Raw genomic sequence first — 24365 nt, forward strand, 5'->3', positions numbered from 1 at the left:
AAAAAACTATATATTTTAATGTTAGTTTATTACATCTTCGATTATACTCTTAGTTTGAATTAGTTTAAATTAATATGTTTTTAAATATTATATTTTGTAAAAGTTTTCTAAAATAATGTATTGCCTTACCTAATTAACATATTTTTATCCACATAAAACTAATATTTATCTTTAGCAGGTTAGGAACTTATTATTTAAGAAATATGTATCTTTCTAACTTCCTACTAATATATTTAACAAATTTGTATCTTTATTCCTATTAATTGATTAACCAAATTTATGTATCTTTAGTCCTACTAATTGTTTATTTCATATAATGATTACAAATAAATGTAATGTTTTAAATTTATTTATTCTAAATCATTTGGGCTAATTTAGTAGTTTTATGCATCTATATTAATTCAATTCAATCACCCTATAAATTTTTGTTTTTTTTGAAAAATTTTAATTAGGTTCATAGAGATCAATTTGGAATTTCTTTGACTATTTAACTATTGAAGTAGGTATTTAGCGAAGTTAATTTGATTATTTTATAATGATGACAATAAAATCTAAAGTTAAAAAGCTATAATCTAAAAATTATACATGGTCTACTATAATACAAAAAAAATAACACATGTATATACACATATACACCTCTCAAGAACATGAACATTCTATAGCTAATACAAAAAAAAACACATGTACACATATATACACGTCTCAAGAATAAACATCTACATTTAATATATCTCTACAACTGAAATGCATACATATGCAAATTGTAAATCTCGAATAAATACATGTATGTAGCAAAATATAAAAAGTCATATATACATGTGACCATCTAACTACTAAAGTACTATATAATCAAATAAATGGTGAAACATATGTATATGTATGTGTCATGTCAAGGTACTAAAATACACATATATGTGTATGTAAACTGTCTCCAATATATAAATGCATCAAAAAATATATAAAGATATATTGTACTACTAGAGGGACCCCTCAAGATGCATATGAACATAACGACCCTCTGATCAAGTCTCTTGTACATCCTCTTGCCAAGGTGCATCAACTGAGCCTTGCAAATATATAAGTGTGTGTGTGTGTGTGTGTGTGTGTGTGTGTGTGTGTGTGTGTGTGTGTGTGTGTGTGTGTGTGTGTGTACATTAGAGTTCTAGATCTAAACATATATATACATGTGTGTACATTCAAATTAAATACGAGTGCATATATATATATATATAGTTTGAAACATAAATTTAACTTTAAATAAACTATTTAAAACTTGTACCTGAGCACTACCAGGTGCCTCAATAGAATCATCTCTCTCACGTACATGATGCCCTAAACCAACACTAGATGTAACCATGTGCTCAACAACCTGTGTCTGCATGATTTATTATAGTTAAAGATTAAATTAAATATCTATCTGAATTGAATTTTTAAATAAATTCATATTTTTTAATTTCATGTATATTTAAATTTTAAAATAAAAATTATATATATATATATATATGTATGTATGTATGTATGTGTGTGTGTGTGTGTGTGTGTGTGTGTGTGTGTGTGTGTGTGTGTGTGTGTGTGTGTGTGTGTGTGTATACCTAGGTCTCCAGAGCCGGTGGAGGATGATCAGCAGATTCCATCGTATTGTCTATCAATGCACCTGCTGAAACTCTGACACCTACTAGACCACCCTCAGCACCATATCCAACTGCTAGCAATGATGAGTGAAGTGGACTGTGTAACCAGCTAGGTAATGGTGTAGAATCATGGCTGCCAGGTCGGAACAACATCTCCATATACGATGAAATACCCATGCTCAAACTAGTATCAATCTCAGACAAGCCTCGCAACTACTGACCAAAATCATCAAGACCCTCAGCTGTGGTCCTGACATCTCCAACTTGTATGTTTGAGTCATCTGTAGAGTGTCATGAGCCTGTGCCAAATGTTGTGAGCTACGCATAGGTGTATCATCTGTCACTAGTGTGGTGGCCTGTGTCTATGGAACTACAGGGCTCTGATGTTGTCTAATAGAATCCATCACTAAGTGAACTGGCATCCACTGTGTATCAAAAATGTAACTGATAATCTACAACATATCCTCCAAAAAATACAGTGCTAAATCCATATGTATCTGATGTCCTGAAAGAGCATGAACATCACCTAGTAGTGGTAGCCCAACAGCTCTATATGCATCATCAGAGAAGGTGCCTGAAGTACTACTAGATGCCTCTAAAGATGGTTGACCAAGTGGATGAGGACGTCAACTATGAATATAATGACCAATAGAATCAAATGTGATACTAGAAGCCACAAATGCAATGTGTCCAATAGTGTCAATTGCTCCCCTCTAGGAAGTATTGACAACTCTATCTACAATAGGCCCATGCGCTGGAGTCAAGGGAGGTAGTCTTTATCCAACAAACTATCTGACATCTGGAGGTAGTCGATGATGTACACTACGATACTAGTCACAATATATGATCTGACCATGCCTCTGCCTACAATAATCTAGAATGTCCAAGTAGTTGATGTTGAGCCCCATGCAAAACTCAGCATACAATTGTTGTGCAAAATAAAGAGGTATCTGGTCGTTGTTAGGATAACAACCATGTGCAGCTAAAAATTGAGAATAGATCATGCTAGCAATAATAGGATCTTTGCATCATGTGACTCAGTAGCCTCTCACCCTACCCCATGCTCCCTCATATCTTGGAAAGAGATCTCTTTTGATGATGTCTTTAGGGGCTACCCTCTTGACATCATCAAAAGATGCATCTCTGAAAATCTCAGCCCTAAGCTCCCTAGATATGGAAGCTAATATGTCAGGAGTAAATGAATGGTGAGCTTTAAATATAGCTATCAGATCATGTAAACTCCTACATATAGTAGCACATATGTCTCTATAAAGACCATCATTAGAGGACAATATAGATTTTTGTAGTCTAGCAACCTCATGCTCTGAAAATGCAAATAAAGCATCGATATCGATGCATGGAGGTGGTACAGCAAGACCTCCAGTAGGAGCTGCAGGTGCAGTCTGACCTGGAACAAGAGCTACACCAGGAGCCATGCCAAGACCTACACCACCTAGAGTCACACCAAGAGCTAGAACATGAGTTGCACGACAAGCCCTACCTCAAGGTACACCATGAGCCCCACCACAAGCTACAACACGAGCCCCACCATGAGAAACATGATGAGTTGCATGAGGAGCCAGAACATGAATTGCATTAGGTGCTGCAATAGGAACTGCATCACATGTCGTAGCAGGTGTTGCAGTAAGAACTGCATCAAGTGTTGCACCAGGAGCCGCAGCAAGCTGATCATGTGAAGCCATATTTGTAAAATGTATCAAGAGTTGAGTCTACTGTACACACAATTTTTTATTTTTAATTAAAAATTATGCATGCAATTGAACATACATCACACATGTCTAGATAATCTATAATGTATGTACATATGATTTGATAAAATTTAAATATATGATTGAATGTATATACATGTACATGAGAGTTAGAGTTAGAGTTAGAGTTATTTAGGGATAATCAAAACTTGCTAATATGCAAAATTTAAAAGTTTGAACAATTCAAAATATCAATTTCACGTGATAATGTAAGTAAATTCATTTTATTAAGACATCACATGTGGTGTCACGAAGGTTGGTCACATGTGAATCCTTCTAAATTTAGTCTAAACATGTGTAATTAATTATAAATTTGAACACATTGGTCCATAAACCATCAATTAAAATATATATAAAATAAAAACATGATCTAAGGATATTAGATCTTATTTTATCCCCTAGATCAAATATTTAGAGTAGTTAAATTCTAAAATACATATATAATTTTCCTATTTTGTAGTTTGATTACTAATTGTATAAGAAATATAAAGGGTTCATCTTATTAGATATTCAAGTAATATGTTTTTTATAATTTTCTAAGAAGTGCAATTCAAAACATTGAACTAAATGAGACCAATTCAAGTTTTCTATTAAAATACATTAAATTATATATTATGACATTGTGTTAGTTCTATAAGGAATTAATCATATAGTTTATGAGTCAATCTCATTGACCCATGTTTCAAGATTACTGATTCACATGAATCCATTTCTCATAAGAATGTCTTCTAAGTTTATCAATATTATGACATGTTTTGAAAAGATTTTCTATATTTCATTTAACAATAATTTATTCAAAATAAACTTTCAAACATGAAAATGTGTTAAATTAGCTATATATATTTAGTTATTATTAATTAAAAATTAGCTAAGTCTATTGTACACTTAAAATACATGTTATTATATATTATGACATTGCACGTTATTTCTGTAAGGACAATATAGAAAATCTAGGTAATTTAATACATTTTTAATTAATAATAAGTAAATAATAAGTAAACTTAGATTTTCTATATTTCATTTAACAATAATTTACTCAAAATAAACTTTCAAACATAAAATAAGAAAGTGATCTAATATATTTACTTATTATTAATTAAAAATGTGTTAAATTAGCTAGGTTTTCTATATTTTCCTTAAATAGAAATAGCACAATGTCATAGTATATAATAATGTATTTTAATGTGTGTTCTTTTCAAATAAGTGAAAATAGTATCATTTGATTAAAGATGTATTATACTTTAAATTTATTAAATAAAAAATGCATGTGCACTCAATTTTTTATCATACTAATTTTAACCATATCTCCAAATTTTCATAGATGTTCAAGTTTAGGTTATCTCGAGGAAAAAAAAAGTCAACTTTTGACACCTTTTTTAATCCCTTATTTTCAAGCTTTTATCCAAACTAGTTTTTAAATCATTTACAAGAATCTCAATCTTTTATCACGAGATATGTTGTCCAAGGTCTAATATGATGGCTAAATATTTTTTATTAATGTTTCTACTAAGGTTCAAATGACCTCTGGGATTTTATTATTTTGGTCCTTATGCCCTAATAAATTCAATATGAGCTTGCATATTTAAAACTTCAAGTTGACATTGTTAGAGTTCATATCTACGACTTAGTACTCAAATGCTTGTTGGCTAGTATACCCATGGGAATTGTACCCCTAAAAAGATATTGAGCTGGTGGATTAGGACTATTCATGTTAATATGATATCTTCACCTAAGATGGGATCCCTCATTTGCAACCTTAGCTAATTTGGGCTAGACTAAAAATTCCATAATGACCAATGACAAAGAAGAGAAATAAATTGAATGTTATCCTCAAAACTAAAAATTTAATATCACATATTTTCCCTTGTTCTTCATTGATTTGGAGAGATAAATGGATTCACTCTAACCCTTGAGCAATAATAGAACATTTGACAATAGACCAATTTATAAATGCCCCAAGATAAAGAGACTTTGAAATTTATCCATTACTATGTGGGAGAGGACATGATGTAGTTGAACCTTAGAAAATTGAATAATAAGCCACGAGATTAGAACCTAACCTTCACGATTGCTTCTTGTGCTTCAAATCTAAGCAACTACAGATCAACTCTCTTATTCAAGATATCAAAGCATGTTTATTGAATCTAGTTGAGGATTGAAGAAACTTATAGTAAATAATTGTGAATTATGGTCTTTGGTGAATAATCAGGTATATCAAATACAACTCATGTGCATACTCCATTTTGACTATTATTTTTCTAGGGGGACCATAACACTAGTAACTTTAAATAATTAGATCATTCAAAGCCATGGGTATGATGGTGATGACTAAGTTCTAGGTAGATACAAAAGAATTAAAATGGATAGACAATGTTGTGAACCTTGCATGAACTTCTTGAATAATATCTTCCTTCTGTTTGTTAACATATTTAATAGAAGTAGATCTAGGTACCTCTCTTTGTTTTTGAGCTAAGTTTGTTGGATACAATTGATCAATTGTGTGTTGTCTTTGATGTTACAAAATTGTCATATCAGTTATCAGACAGAGACTATCGAGTTCAGAAGGTCAGCAAAGTGAATTACAAATTCTACCAAGTGTTTCTGGAAGTTACACTATGAAGATAGTTTCTACCGAGCTCACTCGGGCATTGAAGGATTCTATGGTAGAAGTCAGTTTCTACCGAGCTCACAAGGCCAGCAAAGGAAAATTAGTTCTTACTGAGTTCACTCAGTCTTAAAAGGATTTTTCAGAGTTCGTAGTGTTTATCGAGCTTCACTTAGTTAACACTGGAAATCATTTCTAGAGTAGTGTTTACCAAGTAGGGTTGGCCAATGAAGGATTTCATTATTTTGGGAAATAAAGTTTAATTGTTTCATAGTCGACTGATGTATTGTTTATTGATAAATGTAACTTGTAAATGAGTTGACTTGACAATTTGTAATGTATAAATAAAAGGTCAAGTTGTGAATTCTAAAGTATGAATGAATGGATGTATGAATGAGCGAGTATGCAAGTGAGTTGATTGTGTGAAGAGGAAGTGTGAGCAAATTTTGAAGAAAGATCAAATATCCTTGAGGAGTAGTAAAGGTGTATTCAATTAGTAAGGATCTAGTGAAGTAGAATAGAGATCTATATCAGCAAAAATCAGTTGCATCTCATTTAGGTCACTCATTGTTACTTTCTCACAATTGTAGTAGTGAATTTTAAATCTCTTAACAGAGTTGGTTTAGCAGCCATTTTTGTAAATCCTCTAGCAAGGCGAATAGTTCTACTGAATTGTTCTAAAGTCCTCTAGCAAGGCCACTCCTAGTAGGGTGATTAAATCCTCTAACAAGGTCACACCTAACAGTGTGTTTTGTAACCTTTAACAAGGTTGGCTCCTAACAGGGCTCACTTCAAAAGAGCAAAAATTGGTAGCTAGTTACTTGGTGGTTTTTCCCATATTAAGTTTCCATGTTAAATCTAGTGTCTCTTGTGTTCATGTTATTTCATTTTGCATGCAAGTTAATAATTGTGAATGCTTAAAGATTAGTAATAAGTTAATACACAATTCATCTACCAAGTTACAGCATTTTTCTATGTGGCTCCCAAGTGACAGCAATAACTAGTTATTTAAGACATCTAAGGGATCTATGAAATTTTTTTTGTGGTAACTAATTCACCCCCCCTCTCAGTTACTCCATCTATATTTCCAACAATTGGTATTAGATATTTTGGTGCTTACATGAAGGATTTCAAGGATCTAAGCTAAAGATCAGGATGTCTTACAAGAGGGAAATTCCAAGGCTTGACAAGGATAACTTTTCAGCATGGTAAGGTCTCATGAGACTCCATCTAGCTTCCATTGGAGATACAAAATTGAAATATCTTGATGAAGTGTATGTGACTCCTCATACATTATCTTCTAATGACATTGCTAATAAAAAGACTCATATCACAATGATGATAGATATTGCATCTTCCCTAAGCTATGAAGAATTTGATGATGTCAAGGACTGCAAAAATGCCTTTGAAATGTGGAACAAGATGAAAGATATCTATGTAGTTGATGAAAATGTGAGAAGAGCCAAAGCAGAAAGTCTAAGAGTACAATTTGATCAAATGAGGATGAGAGAGGATGAAAACATTGCCAAATATGTTGAAAGAGTCAAAGTAGTTATCAGTGCAATCAAGGCTTTTGGAGGAGACATTAAGGAGAAAATAGTTGTAAGTAACGTTCTTAGAACATTACTTCCCATTTATGCAATTAGAATTTTTGCAATTCAAGAAAGAAGATGTCAAGCAAATCATAAGATAAATTTAGAGGCCATAGTACGAAGATTGACTACATTTGAGCTAGATAACTATCATAATTATGTTCCAGCTTCCAAGATCATTGAATCAGCATTTGAAGCCAAGATTTCACTCAAAGAGAAAGGCAAGAAAATAAAGGATTCTCAGTTAGAAAGTGAAGAAGAATTAGAACAGAGTTTAGACAATGATCTTGAGGTAGTTAAACTCCTGCTTGCAAAGAAATATTCTAGAGGTAGAGGGAAATACAAAGGTAAGGTTCCTCTAATCTATTTTTCATGTGAGGAAATTGGTCATATTGCTGCTAGGTGCCCAAACAAGAAAAACAAGGATGAGAAGAAAGGTCACAAATGCAATGCCAAGAAAGATTTCAAAACACTCAAGGACAAAGGTAAGAAAACATGTTTCATGGCTAAGGATTCTAATGATTCTGATAAAGAAGAAGATGAAATTGTTTACATTGTTGTGAAAGATGAATCTAATAATGATGAGGAAGATAAAATGGCACTTATCTCTCATGTGATAAAAAATGATACATGGATCATAGATATTGGTTGCTCTCATCATATGACTGGTGATAAAACTAAGTTTGAACAATTTGAAGACTATGATGGTGGTAGTGTGAGGTTTGGTAATAATGAACCTTGTTGCATAAAAGGAAGAGGAAGAATCTCACTAACCAAAGAGCTTGTATGTGATAATGCCTATTGGATTGAAGGTCTAAAACATAATCTGTTGAGTGTGGCACAACTACTTAATAATAGATTCAAAGTGGAATTCATGGATGGAAAAGACAAAGGAAAGCTAATTGGATTAGGCATATAGACAAAAGATAACTTGTTCTATCTTAAACTCGATGAATGTTCATATTTTATTGCTCAGGTTGAAGAAAGTTGGTTATGGAATAGAAGGTTGTGTCATGTGAACTTTGATAATCTGGTGAAGATAAGAAAATTCAAGAAAGTTAGAGGCATTCCTAGTATAAAGAAACCTAATGTTGGTCTATGCAAGAATTGTCAAATTGGTAAGATGGGAAAAACTAGCTTTAAAAGTAAGAACTATCAGTCTAAAGAAGTTTTGGAAATTGTGGATATTGATTTGTGTGGACCTATTGGAATTGAAAGCTATACTAGAGAAAAGTTCTTCATTCTTTTTGTAAAGTTCAAGTGGTATTTGGCCAGAGTAGAAAAAGAAATAGCCAAAAGACTGAAATTTTTGAGGTCAGACAGAGGTGGTGAATTCATCTCCCATGAGTTCAATAATTTTTGCATTGAAAGGGGAATCAAAAGATAGGTATCATCCCCTACCACTCCCAATAAAAATGGAATAGCTAAAAGGAGGAATAGATCTATCATGGACTATGCAAGAACTTTAATGATTGAAAAGAACATTGCTATCAAATATTGGAAGGAAGCTATCAGCATTGTAGTTCATACCTTAAACCGAGTACAGCTGAAGAAGGACTCATTCAAAACCCTCTAAGAGTTATGGTATGGCTATAAACCCAATCTAAGTTACCTAAAAGTATTTGGAGGTAAATGTTACATTTTGAAAGAATCTAAAAAAGGTAAATTTGATGTGAAGGGTGATGAAGGGATATTTTTGGGATACTCTTTGCAAAAGCAAAGCATATAGATGTTTGAATTTGTCTACTCACAAAGTCATAGAAAGTGCACAAGTGAAAGTTGATGAGTTTGCAGAAAGGACTAAAGAAGAAAGAAAAAAGGAACCAAAAGACTATAGGAGATTTTTTTTCAATTTTAGATACATTTGTCAATCAGGAATCTTCTACTCCCAAGTCTTTAGTAACCGAGTTGCAGAAAGTTCAAACAGAGTTGCAGGAACATTAGTCATAGTCATATGCTACCGAGCCTATGCCTACTGAGTTTGAAGAACATGAGTAGTAAATAGAATAGCCAGAACCTGAAGTTGAAGTACAAGAGGATGATAGTGCTATTCATTCAAAAGGCAAGGAACCTATATTAGCCAAGTATGTCAAGAGACATCATGTACCCAATCAAATTATTAAAAACAAATTTGAAGGTACTATGACAAGAAGTAAGCTAAAAGGTACTTGTTTACTTGTTGATTTTGAACCTAGAAGTGTCAAAGATGCATTAGAAAATGAAAGTTGGATTTAGGCTATGAATGAAGAGATAGAGCAGATAGAGAAAAACAAAACATGGACTCTTGTACCTAGGCCTATAGATAAAAATGTGATTGGAACTAAGTGGGTATTCATAAATAAGTTGAATGAAGATGGTAAGGTGTCAAGGAACAAAGCTAGACTGGTATGCAAAGGATACTCTCAAGAAGAAGGAATAGACTATGGAGAGACTTTTGCTCCTGTTGCAAGATTGGAAGGTGTCAAGATGCTACTTGCATATGCTACATACAAAGGATTTAAGGTTTATCAGATGGATTTCAAGTCAACATTTCTCAATGGTATACTGGATGAAGAAGTCTACATTGAACAACCTGAAGGTTTTGTTGATCCAGACAAGAAGGACATGGTCTACAAATTACACAAAGCATCGTATGGTCTAAAACAAGCCCCTAGAGCATGGTATGAAAGATTGCATAACTATCTTATTTAGATTGGTTTTTAGAGAACTAATGATAATAGTAGCTTGTATATCAAGGAAGGACCAGATAATAAGATTGTTTTGGTAGAAATATTTGTGGATAACACTTTGTTCATAGGAAATGATGACCTATGCAAAGAGTTTTCAGAGAAAATGAACAAGGAATTTGAGATGTCTATGTTTGGTGAGATCAAATTCTTTGTTGGTCTTCAAATTCAACAAATTAAGAATGGCATCTACATCACTCAGTCTAAATACATCAAGGAGATACTAAAAAAAATTGGTATGGAAGACTGTAAACCAATTGGAATTCCTATGTGTGCACTGGTCTAAAGCTTACCAATGATGATGAATCAAAGGAGGTAGATCAGACATTGTATAGATCTATGATTGGAAAGTTGTAGTATGTAGTTTATACAAGGCCAGATATTGCCCTTGCAGTTGGTATTGTAGCAAGATTTTTAGCAAAACCAAAAAAAAATCACATAATTGCAATCAAAAGGATCATGAGATACTTGAAAGGCACTGAAGATTATGGATTATGGTACAAATTTAGAGGTGATATGGACTTGAAAGTGTTTACAGATGCAAATTGGGTAGGAAACGTTGATGATAGAAAGAGTACAAGTGGAGGTGCATTCTTTCTTGGAAAGAAGTTGGTTTCTTGGAAAAGTAAAAAGCAAAGTTGTACATCCCAATCCACAGCAGAAGCAAAGTATATTGCAACAACAGTAAATTGTTCTAATATGGTTTGATTCAAACAATTATTGGAAGGCATGAAGGAGGAAATCAAAGAACATGTTTTTATGTTTTGTGACAATACAAGTGCAATCAACATATCTAAAAATCTAGCGATGCACTCAAAAACCAAGCACATTGCAATAAAATATCACTTTGTTAGAGAATTGGTGCAGGATAAGGAGATCAAATTGGAATATGTCCATACAAAAGAAAAAATTGTTGAAATATTCACCAAGCCTTTACCTAAGGATGCATTCTTGTATCTAAGAGGTAAGTTAGGGGTCATTCCCCTATCTAAAGCTCACTAAAATGAAGTTTTAGTGATGCATCAATAGGTATCAAGTTGAAGATCTTTCATTTGATGAAGAATAATCATGAGAACATTTCATATGAATCAGTACATAAGGTACATTGTTCTTCATTTGGTTTGTCTTGTCTTTGGCATGTGTTGTCAAAGAGGGAGAGTATACTGTCATATCTTTCTGAAATTTGAATTTGTTTGTGAAGCTATGTAATTCCTTCATAGAGGGAGATTATTGTATTTGTGAAGTTTTTAGAATTAAATCTAAGAGGGAGAAACATTTTGTTAGAAAAAGACTTGTTCTCAAATTTCATTCTACTATGACATGTTTTGTTGCCATCAATGCCAAAGAGGGAGATTTTTGGATACAATTGATCAATTGTGTGTTGTCTTTGATGTTACACAAATGTCATATCAATTATCAAATAGAGCCTACTGAGTTCAGAAGGTCAGCAAAGTGAATTACAGAGTCTACCAAGCATTTTTAGAAGTTACACTATGAAGACAGTTTCTACCAAGCTCACTTGGGCGCTAAAGGATTTTATTGCAGAAGTCAATTTCTACTGAGCTCACAAGGTCAGCAAAGGAAAATCAGTTCTTACTGAGTTCACTCAGTCTCCAAAAGATTTTTTAGAGTTCGTAGTGTTTACCGAGCTTCACTTGGCATTGGAAATCATTTATGGAGTAGTGTTTACTAAGTAGGGTTGGCCAATGAAGGATTTCATCATTTTGGGAAATAAAGTTTAATTGTTTCATAGCCAACTGATGTATTGTTTATTGGTAAATGTAACTTGTAAATGAGCCAACTTCACAATTTGTAATGTATAAATAAAAGGTCAAGTTGTGAATTCTAAAGTATGAATGAATGGATGTATGAATGAGCGAGTATGCAAGTGAGTTGATTGTGTGAAGAGGAAGTGTGAGAAAATTTTGAAGAAGGATCAAATATCCTTGAGGAGCAGTAAAGGTGTATTTGATCAGTAAGGATCTAGTGAAGCAGAACAGAGATCTGTATCAATAAAGATCAGTTGCATCTCATTCAGGTCATTCATTGTTACTTTCTCACAATTGTAGCAGTAAATTTTAAATCTCTTAACAAAGTTGGTCTAGTAGCCATTATTGTAAATCCTCTAACAAGGTGGACAGTTCTACTGAATTGTTTTAAAGCCCTCTCACAAGGCCACTCCTAGCAAGGTGATTAAATCCTCTAACAAGGTCACACCTAACAATGTGTTTTGTAACCTTTAATAAGGTTGGCTCCTAACCGAGCTCACTTCAAAAGAGTGAAAATTGGTAGCTAGTTACTTGGTGTTTTTTCCCATATTGGGTTTCCACGTTAAATCTGGTGTCTCTTATGTTCATGTTATTTCATTTTGCATGCATGTTAATAATTGTGAATGCTTAAAGATTAGTAATAAGTTAATACACAGTTCATCTACCGAGTTACAACATTTTTCTATGCGGCTACTGAGTGATAGCAGTAACTAGTTATTTAAGACATCTAAGGGATCTATGGATTTTTTTTTGTGGTAACTGATTCACCCCCCCTCTCAGTTACTCCATCTATATTTCCAACAAAGTTAGTGTGGACATGTATATATAATTGGTCTTAAGAAAGTGTACAAATATGTAGGAGTTTGAAATTCTAGGGTTGGCGTTAGAAATTAGGGTTACAATTTTCAAGTTAGGGTTAGAAATTAGGGTTAGAGTTTGAGTTAGGGTTAAAGGGTTACATGGTTAGAGTTATCTTTTAGCCTAGTTATAGTTAGTTTTAGGGTTATGTCTAGACATTGTTTATGTTTTCTTATGATCAAGTTAATGTTGTTATGTATTTATACATATATATAATCTTTACATGTTCTTATATGATGTACATTCTTTATGTCTGTATATAATCAAATTATGTTCTTATGATTAACTTTTATTAATTAAATGTTGTGACATGTATTCTTTAGGTCATACGTTCTTTATATGTTCTTATGTATGTATGTATGTTATATTCTTACCTATGCAAATTAATCTACATTCTTATATATGTATAATTTAGGATCTCCCCTTAAGACACGTCATTGAATCATATTGTTAATTATATACTTAGATTAAGGCATTAAAAATAATAACATATACATAAACATGAATATTGAAAACATGCATGTGTCTACATTCAACATGAACATATTTACATGTACATTTATGAAATAAAATATACATTAATCTACATTCTTATGTATAATTTAGGATGTCCCCTTAAGACATGTCATTAAATATAGTTAATACACTTAGTTATAAGACAAATTAAGATCAATAGTTAACATTTGTAAATATAAAAATGTGAATATTGAAAACATGTACATGTCTACTTTTAACCATGAACAAATATACATACATCTATGTTCAAAATAAAAAAAATATTTTAATCTACATTCTTACGTAAAATTTAGGATCTAGACCCTTAAGACATGTCATTTAATTACACTTAGATTAAGACATTAAGATGAATTTGCAATATACATAAACATGAATATTGAAAACATACATGTCTACATTTAACATGAACATATATACATATATCTATGAAATAAAATATGTATATTTTAATCTGGATTCTTATGTATAATTTAGGATCTCCCCTTAAGATGTATGCCATTAAATATAGTTAATTACATAGTTTAGATTGAGGCATAAAGATGAATAACATATACATAAACATGAATATTGAAAACATGAATAAGGCATTAAGATGAATAACATATACAGAAACATGAATAAGACATATACGTAAACATAAAAGATTAAGATGTATTAAAAAATCAATAACATGTACATTAACATTAATAAAATTATATGAATATTGAAAATATTTTTCTAAATTTTATTTTCTACACTATTGTTTCTTTAAAAAAATTTAATATTTTTCTAATGTTTTCTAATTTTCAAGACTAATGTTTTTTAAAATATTTTCTAATGTTTTTTCTAATATTTTCTAATGTTTAAATCCTAATTTATTCTCTCGTAGTTTTATAATATTAAATTCTAAACTATTTTTTTAAAATATATTTTCTAATGTTTTTCTAATATTCAAATGTAATATTTTTTCTAATATTTTTTCTAATGTTTTTCTAAATTTTTTTTCTAATGTTATATTATTATAAATTTTCTAATGTTTTTTTAATGTTTTTATAATTTTTTTTCTAATGTTTTTCTTTTAAAAATTCTAAATTTTATATTATTATAAATTTTCTAATGTTTTTGCTAATGGTTTTCTAAATTTGTTTTCTAAAATTTATATTATTATAAATTTTCTAATATTTTTCTAATGTTTTTTCTAAATTTGTTTTATAAATTTTATATTATTATAAATTTTCTAATGTTTTTCTAAATTTGTTTTCTAAAATTTATAGTATTATAAAATTTCTAATGTTTTTCTAATGTTTTTTCTAAATTTGTTTTCTAAATTTTATATTATTATAAATTTTCTAATATTTTTCTAATAGTTTTTCTAATATTTTCTAAATTTGTTTTTTAATATTTTTTATAATGTTTTCTAAATTTGTTTTCTAATTTTTTTTATATAATATTTTTCTAATGTTTTTTCTAATATTTTCTAAATTAATATCATTAAGTTTAACATAAATAAATAATAAAAATATTAAATTAACATTAAAATATGCTTTGAAAACATTAAAAACGTAAAAAAATTAAAATATGCTTTGAAAACATTAAAAATACTTTGAAAACATTTAAAAATGCTTTTAAAACATTAAAAATGTAAAAAACATTAAAATAATAATATATAGACATACTTGAAGACAAGAATGTGAAGGAAAATGACAAGGCAACACTAACAGAAAGCACATGTCTCTCCAACCCTTGCTTCAATAATGAATGCTGTAAAAAATGAAAAAAGAGGTAAAAATGGCATTTTAAAATGCCAGAAGTCAATGTTTTATATGTTTGCAGCGAACATATTAAGTATGCACACTGCGAACATATGGTAAACTCGATTTCACATTTTACAAATTTTTTTTGTTTTTGTTCATCCCACTAAAGTGGAACCCATTATTGTGGGTTCACCCCCTTCTTTTTTGGAGAATGGTAAAACCCTACTATGGTTCTTCTTTGGGAGCTGCCCTAAAATCGAAATCCCATGATATAAGTGACTTTAGAGTTGCATATAGTGGAGAGTGAAAGTGTATTGTTGGTAGTGTTTTGTTGAGACTAGATTTGTCTTTTGTGTCCTGAAAGAACTTGCATTGCAAGTGTGTTGTAACCTTTGTGTTTTACCAAAAGTTTTTCCCATCCAGCATATCTTTTTGTTTGTGTTTTCTTTCTCTATCTATTTTTTGTATTCATGGTTGACTACAATATTGTTGTTTACATAATATTAAACCTGAAATTGTAAGGATTTAAATAGACTTTGCACAATACTTTCCTTAAGGGATTAGCGTAGGAAGTTGTTTTCGCACCTGAGCTTCCTTACAAGTGGTATCAGATCTTGATCAACTTTTGATCCTAGTTGTTCGGTAGAGTGTTTTGAGATAATCTCAAGTTGAGTGCGAGTTTTTTGTGCAAAGCATTCTGAATCTTATTTGCAAATTGAGATGGCTAGCTCATCATATGAAAAAATGGAGGTGGAGAAATTTAATGGTAGTAATTTCAAGTTGTGGAAACTCAAGATGAAAGACTTTCTTGAAGATCATGATCTACGAGAGGCAGCTTCACTTAATGTGAGACCCACAGTAATATCTCAAGCGGATTGCAATCTCAAGGATCGAAAAGCTAAGGATCTCATTAGGCTTTGTCTAGATGATTCAGTTCTCCTGAATGTTCTTGATAAGAAGACCACAAATAGTTTGTGGACATGGCTTGGGTTTGTGTATCAAGCCAAATCTCTGGTGAACAAGTGGTTCCTAAGGAAGAAGTTGTATTCTCTAAGAATGGAGGAACGAGGATCCGTTATAGATCATCTAAATGATTTTAATTTACTAATTGCACAGTTGACATCATCTAGTGTCAAGATAGAGGAGGAGGATCGATGTATGACCCTATTATCTTCCTTGTCGAATTCATGGGACCATCTTGTGATAGCTCTTGGAAGCACTTTAGTCACTTTCAGAATGGATGATGATGTGTCTTCACTGATATCTGAGGAGACACAGAGAAAGTCTCCAAGTTTGGCTAAGGACGCTCTTGTTGTTTGTGGTAGATCCAACAATAGAGGGAAGCAAAATGATAACAAGTCTAGAAAGAGTAGATCCAAATCCTGTGGAAAATCAAAGACTCCTAGAAAGTCCAAGGAAAAATGCTGGAATTGTGATAAGGCTGGGCACTTCCATAAAGACTGGAAAGAGCCAAAGAAGAAGAAGAAGGCCTCAGATTTAGGTTCAAAAAAATCTCAAGAAGATGGTGATACTTTCATTGCAACCTTGATAGTGCATGCATCTGATGATGTGTGGTTGATAGATTTAGGTGCTTCTTTCAACATGACCTCTCATTGAATCTAGCTCTCAAAGTATGAAGTTTTTGATGGGTAAAGGGGATAATAGGGTAATGCACATCCCTGGTTTAGCACAAAACCTATTATATGTAAGTATGTTGAATGATGTAGGTGTATAAGATGTTTTTTCTATAGATGGATGTAAGATGATGAGAAGAGCTATGGTGCTTCTAAGGGTACTAGGAGAGGTACTTTGTTTCAGCTTGATGCATGCATTTCTCAGTGCAATAGTTCTTCTATTTCAAAGAAGAGAGTAGCTATCACTTCATCCTCACTAGCTAAATGAGTAGTAAAAAAGATCGTGGTTATTGGTTATGATGGTAGTGTAGCATGTGTACCTAAGGGTGCAAAAACACATTGGAAGGAAAGCCTCCTACAGAAAAGACAATGTTGTGGCATATGATATTTGGCCACATTGGTGAGAAAGGTCTCAGAACCCTAATAAACAAGAACCTTGTTGAGAGGTTAAATGGATATAATCTCAAGTTTGACTTATGCAAACATTGTGTTTATGATAAACAAAATCATGTTTAGTTTTACTCTAGTTCTCACAAATCTTCTAATGTTTTGGATCTTATTCATTTTGATGTATTTGGTCCTATAAAAGTTCCTTCAATCTCCAAGTCTATATTTTTTGTATCTTTCATAAAAGATTACAGTAGAAGGACATGGATTTATTTCCTAAAAAGTAAGACACAAGTCTTTATTTAGATCAAGGAATTTAAAGCTCTTGTAGAGAATCAGACTAGTATAAAGATTAAGTGTGTGAGAACTAACAATGGTGGTGAGTTTTACTTAATAGAGTTTGAATAGTTCTGTAAAGAACGAGGTATCAAGAGGAACAAGACAACTCCTTATACCCCACAACAAAATGAAGTTGCAAAAAGAATGAATAGCACACTGATGGAGAAGGCTAGGAGTGCGCTTAGTGGAGTTGGTCTTAAACAAAGGTTTTGGGCTGAAGCTGTGGCCACTACTTGCTATCTGGTTAACAAATCTTCTACATTAGCCCTTGTTGGTAAGACACCCATGGAGGTGTGGTCTAGTAAGAAGCCTCAATTAGACATTTTCATGTTTTTGGTTGTGAAGCTTATGCACATGTTCCAAATGAGAAAAGATCTAAGTTGGAAATCAAAGTTGTCAAATTTATTTTCATCGGATATGGTGTTGGTGTGAAAGGATACAAGCTTTGGGACCCTATGACTAGTAAGGTTTTGTATAGAAAAAATGTAATTTTTAGAGAGCTAATGTCTTCTCCTATTGTGCTACAATTAGATGACAAAGAAAAGAAGGAAGATATTGTTCAGTTGCCTCCTACCCCTGAGAAGACTGAATAGAAAGATCATGTTGGGTCTAATGATGAGGAGAGCTCTAGTATCTCTAATAGTTTAGAAGAATAGGAAGAAAAACCTAAACCTTAGCCCTTGAGGAGTTACAAAAGAGTAAGAAAGTAGCCAAAAAGGTTCGGTTATTCTATGTTAGATTCTAGTTGTGCCTTCACTTTGATTACTAACACTAATGAGCCTAGATCTGTGAAAGAGGCTTTGGATATGGAAGATGTAGGTTCTTGGATTGAGGCCATGGATGATGAGATGGCTTCATTGGATTAAAAAAAACTTGAGAACTCTTACCTTTCCTTAAAGGATGGAAACAAGCAAATGGATGTTCAAGAAGAAATATTGTGCAAATGGTAGTGTTGAAAGGTACAAAGCTATAGTAGTTGCGAAGGGGTATTCATAGTTAGAGAGAATAGATTATGGTAAAATATTCTCTCCTATTGCAAAGTTACCATCAATTAGATTTTTGTTACCTCTTGTTGCATCATATGATTTAGAGATAGAAAATATGAATGTGAAGATAGCTTTCCTTCATGGTGATTTGGAGGAAGAGATTTATATGTCACAGCCTAAGCACATTGTTAAAGGTAAAGAATCTTTGGTTTGTAGATTAAAGAAGTCTCGGTATGGTTTGAAACAATCTCCTAGGATGTGGTACATGAATTTTGATGCCTTTGTGTTGTTAATTGGATTTGTAAGATCGAAATTAGATCATTGTATTTATTTCAAAGTTGAAAATGATTGCCTTCTTATTGTTGTATTATATGTTGATGATATGTTGTTGTTTGGGAAGGGTAAGGGTATGGTTTCTGATTTTAAATCTTAGTTATCAGCATAGTTTGAGATGAAAGATCTTGGCAAAGCAAGGTACATCTTGGGTATGGAAATCAGTAGAGATAGGTCTAATAGAAAACTTTGGTTGAGTCAGAGTAAGTATGTGAAGTCTGTGTTGGACAAGTTTAGCATGGCAGATTGTAGACCATTATGTGTTTCTATTTCTATGGGAACAAAGTTATCTGTAGATGATTTTTTGAAATCTCCTAGTGAGGTGAAGGACTTGAGAGTACCTTATGCTAGTGCAGTTGGAAGTCTTATGTATGTTATGGTTTGTACTAGACTAGACATTGCTCAAGCAGTGGGAGTTCCTAGCCAATTTATGGCTAATCCTGGATAGGTACATTGGGATGTAGTTAAGCGAGTATTTAGATATTTGAGGGGTACATCAAATTACTCCATTTGTTATCATGGTAACTCTTTTGGAGATCCATATTTAGTTTGTATTCATGGGTTTGTGGATTCAAATGGGGTATGTGATATTGACAATAGGAGATCGACCAATGCTTATGTGTTCACTATGTTTGGTGGTGTCATCAGTTGGATGAGTAAGTGATAACTTGTGGTTCCTTTGTCCACTACAAAATTTGAGTACATGTCTACTACTCATGCTTGTAAGGAAGCCATTTGGATTAGGAGTTTTTTTCTAATATTGGTGTTGATGAAAGATAGATTACTATTTGGTGCAACAGTTAGAGTGTTATTTTCCCTGTAAAGAATCCAACTTTACATGCTAGAACGAAGTAGATTGATGTGCAGTTTCACTTTGTGAGAGATATGGTGGAAGATGAAAAGGTAAATTTGGAGAAGGTAGATACTATAAAGAATGTTGCAAATGCATTGACAAATCTAGTGGGCACAGAGAAGTTCAAATGGTGTTTGGAGTCTATGGGCCTTTCAGCGTTATTTCCTGTTATGTTCTTGTTGCTCTTACAAGGTGTTCGACAAGTGGAAGAATGTTAGGAATAAGGTGTCTCAACCTTGGATAGTTCCTATTCTTATTATTTATTTTGTAAATGTATTTTTTGCAAATAATGTAATTAAGTGTGAGTGTACAGGTCTAGTTGGCATGTTGATGTATCACTCAACTTGCATGTGTCAGCATCTTGAATTGTGTGTAAGGAGATCACGACTGAAATGCTTATGACAGATTCCTATGATGCATAAGAGCTATCTTTGGTAGATATGATGATGGGTGAAGACATGAAGACATGTGGTAATTGATTATTGAGTACTATACACTCAAGTCTCCATCTACTACATGGGGTTCGAGGCATCACCCCAAAAAAAAAATTGGGTTCCTACTTTTCTGGAGAATGGTAAAACCTTAATATGGTTCTTGTTTGGAAGCTAGCCTAAAATGGAAAACGCATGATATAAGTGACTTTAGGGTTGCAGATAGTGGAGAGTGAAAGTGTATTGTTGGTAGTGTTTTGTTGTGACTAGATTTGTCTTTCGTGTCCTGAAAGAATTTGCATTGCAACTGTGTTGTAACCTTTGTGTTGAATATAATACATTATGCAGGTTTTGGAGGGGTGGGGTTGTTTTACCAAAAGGGTTTTCCCCATCAGCATATCTTTTTGTTTGTGTTTTCTTTCTCTATCTATTTTCGTGTTCATGGTTGACTACAATATTGTTGTTTACATAATATCAAATCTAAAATTGTAAGGATTATTTGCACAATACTTTCCTTAAGGGATTAGTGTAGGATGTTGTTTCCACACCTGAGTTTACTTACCATCTTGAAGTTGTTGAAGCCCTACTAGCAAGGAAATATTCCAAAGGAAGAGGAAAGTATAAAAGTAAAGTTCCTCTAATCTAGTTTTCTTGTGAAGAAATTGGTCACATTGCTACAAGGTGTCCAAATAAGGAAATCAAAGATGAAAAGAAAAGCAATAAGCGCAAAGGCAAGAAGGAATCCAAGAACTACAAGAATTATAAGGACAAAGGTTAAAAATCTTGTTTTATAGCTAAAGATTCTAATAATAGTAAAGATGAAATGGTATATATTGTTGTAAAAGATGAATCTGATGATGAAGGAGATAAGATGGCACTTATCTCTCATGTTAGAAAAAATGATATATGGATGTTCACATCATATGAATAGAGACAAAACAAAATTTGAGCACATGGAACTTTATAATGAAGGTAGTGTAAGATTTGGAAATAATGAACCATGTAACATAAAAGAAAAAGGATGTATTTGATTGACTAAAGAACTTGTATGTAACAATTCTTATTGGGTTGAAGGACTAAAGCATAATCTACTAAGTGTGGCATAGTTGAATAACATTGGATTCAAGGTAGAATTCATGAATGGACAGGCCAAACTATTGGATGGAAAAGGTAATCTGGTTGAAAACAAAAGGTAATCTATTTTATCTTGATCTCAGTGATTGTTCATGTTTTATTGCTCAAGTAGAAGAAAGTTGGTTATAGCACAAAAGGATATGTCATATAAACTTTGATAATTTGGTTAAGATAAGAAAACATAGAAGAGTAAGAGGCATTCCTAGTTTGAAGAAGCTTGATCTGGGTTTATAGAAGAATTGCCAAATTGGTAAGATGGGAAAGACTAGTTTCAAATGCAAAAACTATCAGTCAGAAGAAGTCTTAGAAATTTTTCATACAGACTAATGTGAACCTATTGGAATAGAGAGTTGCAATGGAGAAAAAATTTTCATTCTTTTTGTTAATGACTACTCTAGAATGATGACTATAATGTATCTAAAAGAAAAATCAAAAGCCTTTCAAAAGTTCAAGTGGTACTTGGCAAGAGTAGAAAAAGAAACTAGAAAGAGGTTAAAATGTTTAAGATCAGATAGAGGTGGTGAATTCATCTCCAATGAATTCAATAATTTCTTCATTGAAAGAGGAATTGAAAGATAAGTATCAACCCCTAGTACACCACAATAGAATGGTATAGCTGAAAGAAGAAATAGATCTATCATGGATTGTGTAAGAACCCTAATGATTGAAAAGAATGTTGCTCTCAAATAGTGGAAGGAAGCTATCAGCACTGTAGTTCATACCTTGAACAGAGTATAGTTGAAGAAAGATTCAAACAAATATCCTTATCAACTATGGTATGGCTACAAACCTAAAATAAGTTACTTGAAAGTATTTGGCAGTAAATTTTATATCTTAAAAGAGTCTAGAAAAGGAAAATTTGATGTAAAATGTGGTGAAGGAATATTTCTAAGATACTCCTACATAAGTAAAGCATACAAATGTTTGATTTTTTCTATTCATAAAATAATAGAAAGTTGTACATGTTAGGATTGATGACTTTGCAAAAAAGAGTGAAGAAGAACGCAACAAGGAGCCAGAGGATTATAGAATATTCATTTACTATGAACCTAATACCCTACCAAATCTATCTAAAAGAAAGGAGACTTCATTTCCCAAGTCCCCAAAATCTCCAACAACTACCGAGTTGCAAATAGTGTAACTTGAGTCACAGTCTGAAGAACCTGAGTCATAGTTAGAGGCTATCGAGCTAATTTAAACCAAGTCTGATGCACCCGAGTCACAGATAGTGGAACTTGATCTTGATACTAAAGTTCATGATTAAGACAGTGGAACTCATTCAAAACCCAAAGAGCCTATGTTAGCAAGATATGTCAGAAGGCACCATGCACCTTATCAAATCATTGGAGACAAATATGATGGAACAATGACAAGAAGCAAATTAAAAGGTACATGTTTACTTGCTGAATTTGAACCTAGAAATATTAAAGATGCTCTAGATAATGAAATTTGGATTGAAGCAATGAATGAAGAGATAGAAAAAATAGAAAAGAACAAAACTTGGACCCTTGTTCCTAGACCCAAAGATAAAAATGTAATTGGTAAAAAATGGGTATTCAGAAATAAGCTAAATGAAGATAGAAAATTTTCAAGAAACAAGGAAATACTAGTATGTAAAGGTAACTCTCAAGAAGAAGGTATTGATTATGGTGAGACTTTTGTTCCTATAGCAAGATTAGAAGGTGTTAGAACTTTACTAGCTTATGCAGCACACAGAGGATTTAAAGTATATCAAATGGATGTTCAATCTGCATTCTTGAATAGAATTCTTGATGAGGAAGTCTACATTGAACAACTAGAAGGTTTTGTAGATCCTAGCAAAAGAGATATTGTTTGAAAGTTACACAAAGCATTATATGGTCTCAAGCAAGCTCCCAAAGCTTGGTATGAAAGACTTCATAATCACTTGGTACAGATTCACTTTCAAAGAAAAAATGATAACAGTAGTCTATATATCAAAGAAGGACCAGACAAGAAGATTATGTTGGCAAAAATATTTTTTGATGATACCTTATTCACAAGAAATGATGACTTGTACAAAGCATTTTTAGAAGAAATGAGTAAAGAATTTGAGATGTCAATGTTTGGTGAAATAAAATTCTTTTTTGGGTTGTAGATACAATAGAACAAAAATGGTATCTACATCACTCAATCTAAGTATATCAAGGAGATACTGAAAAAGTTTAGAATGGAAGATTCAAGACTAGTTGGAACCCCTATGTCTACTAGACATAAGCCTTCCAAGAATGATGATTCTAAAGAAGTAGATCAAACCACATACAAATCAATGATTGAAAAATTATAGTATGTAGTACATACAAGGCCTGATATTGCTCTAGCAGTTGGAATGGTGGCAATATTCTCAGCAAATCATAGTGAAAATCGTAGGATGGAAATCAAGAGAATCATGAGATATTTGAAAGGTGTTGAAGACTATGGCTTATGGTACAAACTTGGAGGCAATTTGGACTTGAAGGTATTTACTAATGTTGATTGGGCAGGACGTCTTGATGATAGGAAAAACACTAGTGGTGGAGCATTCTTTCTTGGTAAAATACTAGTGTCTTGGACAAGCAAGAAACAAAATTGCATCTCTCAATCCATAGCAGAGGTAGAATATGTGGCAGTAATAGTTAATTGTTCTAACATTGTTTGGTTCAAACAATTGTTGGAAGGAATGAGGATAGAGATCAAGGATTTAATAGTCATATACTGTGATAACACTAGTGTTATCAACATATCAAAGAATCCAGTGATGCATACCAAAACCAAGCACATTGCTATAAAATACCACTTCTTAAGAGAGTTGGTGCAAGATAAGCAAGTCATATTGGAAATAAATACAAAAGAACAAATTGTAGACATATTCACCAAGCTATTATCTAAGGATTCATTTATGTATCTAAGAGGTAAGCTAGGGCTCATTCCCTTATGTGAAGCTCACTAAATAAAGCTTAGTAAAGAATCAACAAGAGCTAAGTTGAAGATCAATCGGTTGGTGCAGAATTGGCAAGGGCATATTGGAAATGAATCAATACTTAAGGTACATTGATCTTAACAGAATTGTTG

This window comes from Cupressus sempervirens, chromosome 1, assembly GCF_028749045.1.
Source record: "Cupressus sempervirens isolate cs-2001-9-10 chromosome 1, ASM2874904v1, whole genome shotgun sequence".
NCBI classification, from domain to species: Eukaryota; Viridiplantae; Streptophyta; class Pinopsida; order Cupressales; family Cupressaceae; genus Cupressus; species Cupressus sempervirens.